The 7,565-nt window shown below is 40.1% G+C and overlaps 1 long non-coding RNA gene across 1 annotated transcript; it reads left to right on the forward strand.

Moving 5' to 3' along the window:
* The first annotated feature begins 624 nt into the window (after positions 1–624).
* On the forward strand, positions 625–6,721 carry LOC108530050 (uncharacterized). The gene is made up of 3 exons (XR_001885745.1): positions 625–748; positions 5,770–5,867; positions 6,626–6,721. It is a non-coding gene; the product is annotated as an uncharacterized LOC108530050 (long non-coding RNA).
* The last annotated feature ends 844 nt before the right edge of the window (positions 6,722–7,565 follow it).

Genomic DNA, 7,565 nt, shown 5'->3' on the forward strand with positions numbered 1-7,565 from the left:
ATGAATTTTCTCAGCTGCATACTGTTGTGTTGGAAAATTGAATGACATTAGATATGCTTACCGCAGCCCAAGGAGGGGTCTGCACCTTACTGCATACTGAATGTTATGTGTACATCCCTGACAATGCTCACAATATTACTCTCCTTGCAAAGCCGTGGTGGTGTGGTTTTTATTAATTGTGCTTTTAATTCTCCTGTGCTTACCCTGTATCTGTAGTCTATAGCAACTATGCCTTCCCTGTGTATCTCTATTTTCCTACAATTGAGTATCAAATTGAGGCCGAGTGCGGAAGAAAAGTTAAAAATTAAATCTGAAGTCAATTGAACATGGACACAAACAATGGTCACCAAGTCCTGGAACAGGTTGTATGAGCCCCTTGAGGCTTTCATCCAGCACTGTGTCACAGAAATCTCTATTTCAATCTATTTCTATATGGTAGTTACTAAAAAACAATAGACAATCACAAAAACAAGTTGACCTTTTTGTGTTCCTTGAGCCCAGTCATGAAGGGCCCTTGTGACTGGACCTCCTGCCAAACAACTTGTTACAAAAAGAGCTAGTTTCCCAGACTGTACTGAAGCTTCCTGAGACCTCTCCTCATGTGTGCATGGATAAGTGGCCGAGTCTGGAGCCCAGGCAGTTGCTTCTGGGTCTGATGGTGAATCCTCCATAGCCTGGTGAGTGTGGTGTCCAACTCTGGAGCCCAGGCTGTTGCTTCTCAGTCTGGTAGTGAATCCATCATAGTCTGGTGAGTGTAAATATCTTTTCCCTTCTTCGATTCCCATTGAAATTTACTTATTATATTCAATCTACTTATTATATCAATTTGCTTATTATATCATTTGCTTATTATTATATCATTTGCTTATATCATACTGCATTTCCATTTACATGGGATACTGTGTGTGTGTGTGTCTTTACTTCTCCTCTCATGCGTTTCCCGCACAGAACAGTTAGTAGCAGGGATGTGGCAAAAAAAGCTAATTAGCTTGATAGTGAACAATATACAGGTATATCAAAACATCATGTTGTTTGTAAATTCTACTACAATAAATCTTTAAATTTTGTAAAAATATATTAACTAGGAAGCAAATAAGAGAAGTAAAATAAAATCAAATAAATAAGTAATTAAATAAGCTAGGTGCAGTGGCTCATGCCTTTAATCCTAGTAATTGGAGAGGCTGAGCCAGGAGTACAACTTGAGCCCAGGAGTTTGAGACCAATATGGGTAACTCAGTGAGACCCTGTGTATTAGTCCATTCTCATACTTCTACAAAGAACTACCTGAGACTGGGCAATTTATGAATAAAAGAGGTTAAACTGATTCACAATTCTGCAGGCTTAACAGGAAGCATGACTGGGAAACCTCAGGAAACTTACAATCATGGTGGACAGTGAAGGGGAAGCAAGCATGTCTTACCATGGCAGACTGAGAGAGAGACAGAGAGTGAAGAGGAATGTGCTACACACTTTAAAACCATCATATCTCATGAAAACTCAGTCACTATCACAAGAACAGCAAGGGGGAAATCTGCCATCATGATCCAATCACCTCCCACAAGGGTACTCCTCTTATTTGACATGAGATTTGGGCAGGGACACAAATCCAAATCATATCATTCTTCCCCTGGTCCCTCCCAAACCTCCTGTCTTTCTCAAACTGCAAAATACAATTACCTCTTCTCAATAATCCCCCAGTCTTAATGCATTTCAGCCTTAATTCAAAAGTCCACAGTCCAAAGTCTCATCTGCGACAAGGTAAGTCCCTTCTGCCTATGAAGTTGTAACGTAACAACAAAGTTAGGTACTTCCAAAATACAACGGGGTTATAGGCATTGGGTAAATGTTCCCATTCCAGATGAGAGAAAGAAAGGGGCTATAGGCTCCACACAATTCCAAAACCAAGCAGGGCAGTCATTTAATCTTAAAGCTCCAAAATAATCACCTTTGACTCAATCTGTCATACCCAGGGCTCACTGATGCTAGGGGTGGGTTCCGAAGGCCTTGTGCAGCTCTGCCCCTGTGGTTTTGCAGGGTTCAGCCCCTGTGCTGCTCTCTTGGGATGGCATTGAGTGCCTATGGCTCTTCCAGGCACATGGTGCAAGCTGTCTGTGGATCTACCATTCTGTGGTCTGAAAGAGGGAGGCTCCCTTTTCACAGCTTCATGAAGCAGTGCCCCAGTGAAGACTCAGTGTGTGGGCTCCCAGCCCACATTTCCCCTTGCACTGACCTGGTAGAGGTTCTCCATGAGGGCTCTGCCCCTGCAGCAGATTTCTGCCTGGATATCCAGGAAGTTTCATACATCCTCTGAAATCTAAGCACAGTTTCCTAAACTTCAGCTCTTGCCTTCTGTGCACTTCAAGCCAAACACTTTGTGGAAGTCACCAAGGTTTGGGGTTTGCACCTTCTGAAGCAATGGCCCAAGTTGTACTTTGCCTTCTTTTAGCCATGGCTGGAACTGGAGCAGCTGGGACACAGGGCACCATGTCCCAAGGCTGCACAGAGCAGCAGTGCCCTAGACCTATCCCAATAAACCATTTTTCCCTCTTAAGCCTCTGGGATGATGAGAGGGGCTGATGCAAGGTCTCTGAAATGTGCTGGAGGCATTTTCCCCATTGTCTTGGGTATTAACATTCAGCTCCTCTTTACTTACACAAATTTCTGCAGCAGCCAGCTTGAATTTCTCCCCAGAAAATGGGGTTGTATTTACTACCGCATAGCTGGGTTGTAAATTTTCCAAACTTTTATGCTCTACTTCCTTTTTAAATATAAGTTCTCTTTGTTTATGCAAATGACAACAGACTTTCAGGAGAAGCTAGATCACCTCTCCAGTGTTTTGCTGCTTAGAAATTTCTTCCACCAGATACCTGAAATCTCAAGTTCAAAGTTCCACAGATCTCTAGAGCAGGGGCAAAATGCCACCAGAGTCTTTGCTAAAGCACAGTAAGAGTGACCTTTGTTCCAATTCCCAATAAGTTCCTCTTCTCCCTCTGACTCCTCTTCATCCTGGACTTCACTGTCCATATCACTATCAGCATTTTTGTCACAACCATTTAACAAGTTTCCATGAAGTTCCAAACTTTTCCACATTTTCCTGTCTTCTTCTGAGCCCTCCAAACTGTTCCAACCTTTGCCTGTTGCCCAGTTCCAAAGTTGCTTCCACATTTTCAGGTATCTTTATAGCAGTGACCCACTCTTCTGGTACCAATTTTCTGTATTAGTCCATTTTTACACCACTACAAAAAACTACCAGAGACTGTGCAATTTACTAAGGAAAGAGATTTAATTGACTCATAGTTCTTCGGGTATGACAGGAAGCATGTTTGGGAGACCTCAGGAAACTTACGATCATGGTGGAAGGTGAAGGGCAAGCTAGCACATCTTACCATAGTAGAGCAGGGAAAAGAGAGAACGAAGAAGTGCCACACACTTTTAAATCATTGAATATCATGAGAACTCACTCACTATCACGAGAACAGCAAGGGGGAAATCTGTCCCCATGATCCAATTACCTCCCACAAGCCCCTCCTCCAATTTGACATGACATGTGGGTGGGGACACAAATCCAAACCATATCATCTGTCTGTACAAAAAAAAAATTTTTTTTAATTAGGTGGGTGTGGTGACATGTGCCTATAGTGCCTGGCTACTTGGGAGACTGAGGTGGTAGGATTGCCTAAGCCTGGGAGGTTGAGGCTGCAATGAGCCATGATTGTCCCACTGCAATCCAGCCTGGGTGGCTGAGCAAGATACTGTCTCTAAATTAATTGATTAATTAATTAAAACTACTTACACAGGCTAAGAATAGCATGAAGGCTTCCAGTTCAAGAAAAGGCAAGTACTTTTCCCTTCCTCTTTGTAAAATTACAATAAAATTAAATTAAATGACATTTACTTTTTTAAAAAAAGATCTGAAGGTTATAGACCACATGATTACACAAGACATTTCAATAAACTTGTAGCAAAACAAAAGATTGTAGAAGCCCTGTGAAATACCACAGAAATATAGCAGTGGTGTGATGGGAATCAGTATTTTCTCCAGAATCTTCAAGGTTTGGGTAGGCCTAGTCGGGAATGGAGTGACATAACAGGGTGCAAGTTCATTCATGGCTGGGCTGTTTCATCACTGTGCTAGTTGTCTCCCGACTCTAAAAACTTCTCTCCTGACTGCTTCCTGGATTCCTAGGTATATTTTATCTTGTGTAAAACCCAGAGGATTCTTTTCCAAAAAAGCAGAAGCACTTACACTGAAGAAAATTTGATAGTTTATATGTATAAAAACTATCACCAACAGATAAATATAACCAAATTAGATGTAGGTATAAACACATTATAAGGTTTTCAAAAGAGTTAAATTTATAGCTCATTTATAAATAATCATAAATACTGCTCAAAAAAGTTTCCAACTTAACACAAAATTAAAGCATAATTTAAAATTTCAAATAAAAGGGACCATGGTTTAAGAAGATGGTTGGTAAGCATTGAAACCTTTGAGAGATGTACTTCATTTAAAGTAATTGTTGTCATAAGGTTATTGAATTAGAGTAGGCTACCTATGTGATCAGGGTGGGGACCAAAATCTTAGTGGCATAATACAAGTTTGCTTCCAGCTCACAAACAAGGCAAGGTCAGTGATCTGTAAGCAACATTCTATCTTGTGACTTCTTCATTTCTTAGAGCCTTGAAATCCTCTGTAAGGCTATTTGTGTCCTGCTGGACCATGCAAGAAAGACAAAGGTTGACAAATCAAACAAAGCTTTTATTGGTTATGCTTGAAATGCATTTATCATATGGACCTGCACTCTATTAGCAAGAACTCACACTATTCCACCTATATTGAAAAATGAAACCTACCTCTATGCATATTAGATAAGAGAAAAAGTTATGTAAAAAATAACCCATTTTCTGCCAAAATTATAGAAAATTTAAAAGATTATAAATGTCATCAGTACCTATTTATTTTTTAAATTAATAATAATTTGAAGTAAAAAGCTGGGCATAAAACTGCAGTATAAGCCAGCACATGTTACTAATAGAAATTAGTAAATTATTATCATTTCCTCACATTCTTTACAGGGAGGTTTTAAAATTAATATCTCCTGTTTTCAACATTGATAATTAGAAGAAATAGATTTAGATAAGGAATCACAAAACTATAAAATTATAAAACTATGCATACTTTCTGAGACACTATAGGAAAAAACATGTAATATAGTACAAATTAGACAATAAAATACAAACAAACATGCAAAAAAACCCACAGTATACTGAAACCTAAAATGCATAAATCATGAAGTTCAACAAAACAAATAGAAAATTAAAATTTTATTTTTAAAATTAAAAAAAAACCTGAAACTATGATGGTTGACTGTCAAATATAACGTACAAAAAGCTGGAAAACCAAAACATATCTATTATCTGCTTCCATTGACATAAAATTCAAAAACAGGCAAAAGATTGTATTAAAAATCGGGATAGTGTTAACGTATTTGAAGGCAGTCATTGGAGGAGCCACATGAGTAGATGCTTCTGTTTTCCTGCGAGTATTTTATTTCTTTGGCTATTTGTTTGCACAGTTAGGTATATTTTATTAATATTCATTGATTCTTATGATTCTTATATTTCTTATAATGACAAATCAGTTTTATCTATGAAATATTTCAATGAAATATTTTTAAAGCAAATATATTTGTTATAGGAACAAATGATTAAAGTATCCATGAAATACCATAAACATCGCCAGAATCACTTTGCTCTTTTTAATGCTAGGACCTTCCACGTATAGAGTAAGAATCTACATCTTCCTACACTTGTGAAGACTGATACTGTAGCTGTCACAAATTGTGTTTCTCCAGCTCCAGTCACTGGTGAGTACACATGGCCTGGTGGAGTGGGCATCATGGTTAGGACAGGAATGAAACCAGACAGAAAAGAATGTGGAAAAAGGTAGATGACTATGTGACCACCAGGGTGAAACTTTGGGGCCTGAGGACCAACAACTCTTTGGACACCATTGTCTACAATAACCTGTGGGAAGTATCCAGGAGGCACACGGGTAGGAGGCACATAACTATTTGGAGACATCATTGGAATTTGATCAGATCTTCAGAAAACAAGAATAAAGAATGTGGAGGGCCCAGCAAATTCAGATTAGTGTCATTCTGCCTTTCTAGGGAAGGTGAGGGGTAAGGACAGAACCACACAGTGGTTGATGCAGGGAGGGCCAGGGAGATGAGAGAGCTAGGGAAGGAAAGAGGAAAGAGAATGTTAGAAAAGGGTGGTGCAAGAGGGGGAATAATAAACACTGGTAAGAAATGTGGGGCGAGAGGAGAGAAAAATGGAGGAAGGGAGGAAATGGGAAAGGCAAGAGGAGAGAAAGGAAGGGGGAAAGAGGAGACGGGTAAGAGAAGAAAAGGAAAGGATAAAAAAGGAAATAGGAGATAGTGTAGAAAAGGAGAGTAAAGAGGAAGCCCCAAACTTTTGAGCCTAGGAATAAAAGTACATGTATGTACTAAAAGATGTATGAGGACTTGCACAATTGGGAAGCCAGGTATCACCTGGTCATGGTGTTTGGCTCTGGTTCATCAAATCAGAATGAACGAGTGCTTCCCTTCAACTGTTGTAGGGAGGAGAGCTAATCCTTTCCAGGTGGTATGTGAACAGATGTAAAGGCCTTTTGCCAGCATCAGTGAAAAAGAAACGTGGTCATAATGAAGACAACGGCCAAGAAACAGGTAAGAGCCCAGATCAAATTATGCCAGGCAACCTTTCCTTTGTATTATTTGTGCCATATCAATTAATAATCATCCTTATGAAACACTTCTTTTTTTTTTCGAGATGGAGTTTCATTCTTGTTGCCAAGGCTGGAGTGCAATGGCGTGATCTTGGCTTATTGCAACCTCCACTCCCAGGTTCGAGTGATTCTCCTACCTCAGCCTCTGGAGTAGCTGGCATTACAGCACCCACCACAATGCCCAGATAATAATAATTATTATTATTATTGTTGTTGTATTTTTAGTAGACTTGAGAATTCACCATGTTGGCCAGCCTGGTCTTGAACTCCTTATCTCAGGTGACCCACCCGCCTCAGCCTCCCAAAGTGTTGGGATTACACGTGTGAGCCACTGCACCTGGCCGTGAAACACATCTAATCTCAGTCTAATAGCTATGGGATACCAATATTACTGGTATAGTAGATTTATTTCCTTATCCATGATGCCCTCGGGCATTTATATCTTACTGTTACAGTAGCTAGTCAGACAGACATGAGCAGGGCCAGAGAGGCCCCCCTACCACCACCAGGAATGTCAAGTGACCATTAGGTGATGGGCAGGTAGTTGTTGACTGTCTTTCTAAAACAATTGGTTGCAGCTGACACCAGGGAAGGCCGTCTCCCAGTAGATAGAAACGTCTGAAACTGGTGATTAGCAGCTTCCCAATAAGATCTCAGGAGTTTGGTGAGTGGGCTCAAGCATGCACACTAAGAGGAAAAAATGGCCGGGCTTAACTGGTGTATGCCCCTACAGGAACACTTGACTGGTAAGGGAAGAATGCCTCAAGAAAGC

This window comes from Rhinopithecus bieti, unplaced genomic scaffold (assembly GCF_001698545.2).
Source record: "Rhinopithecus bieti isolate Rb0 unplaced genomic scaffold, ASM169854v2 scaffold_7650, whole genome shotgun sequence".
Lineage (NCBI taxonomy): Eukaryota > Metazoa > Chordata > Mammalia > Primates > Cercopithecidae > Rhinopithecus > Rhinopithecus bieti.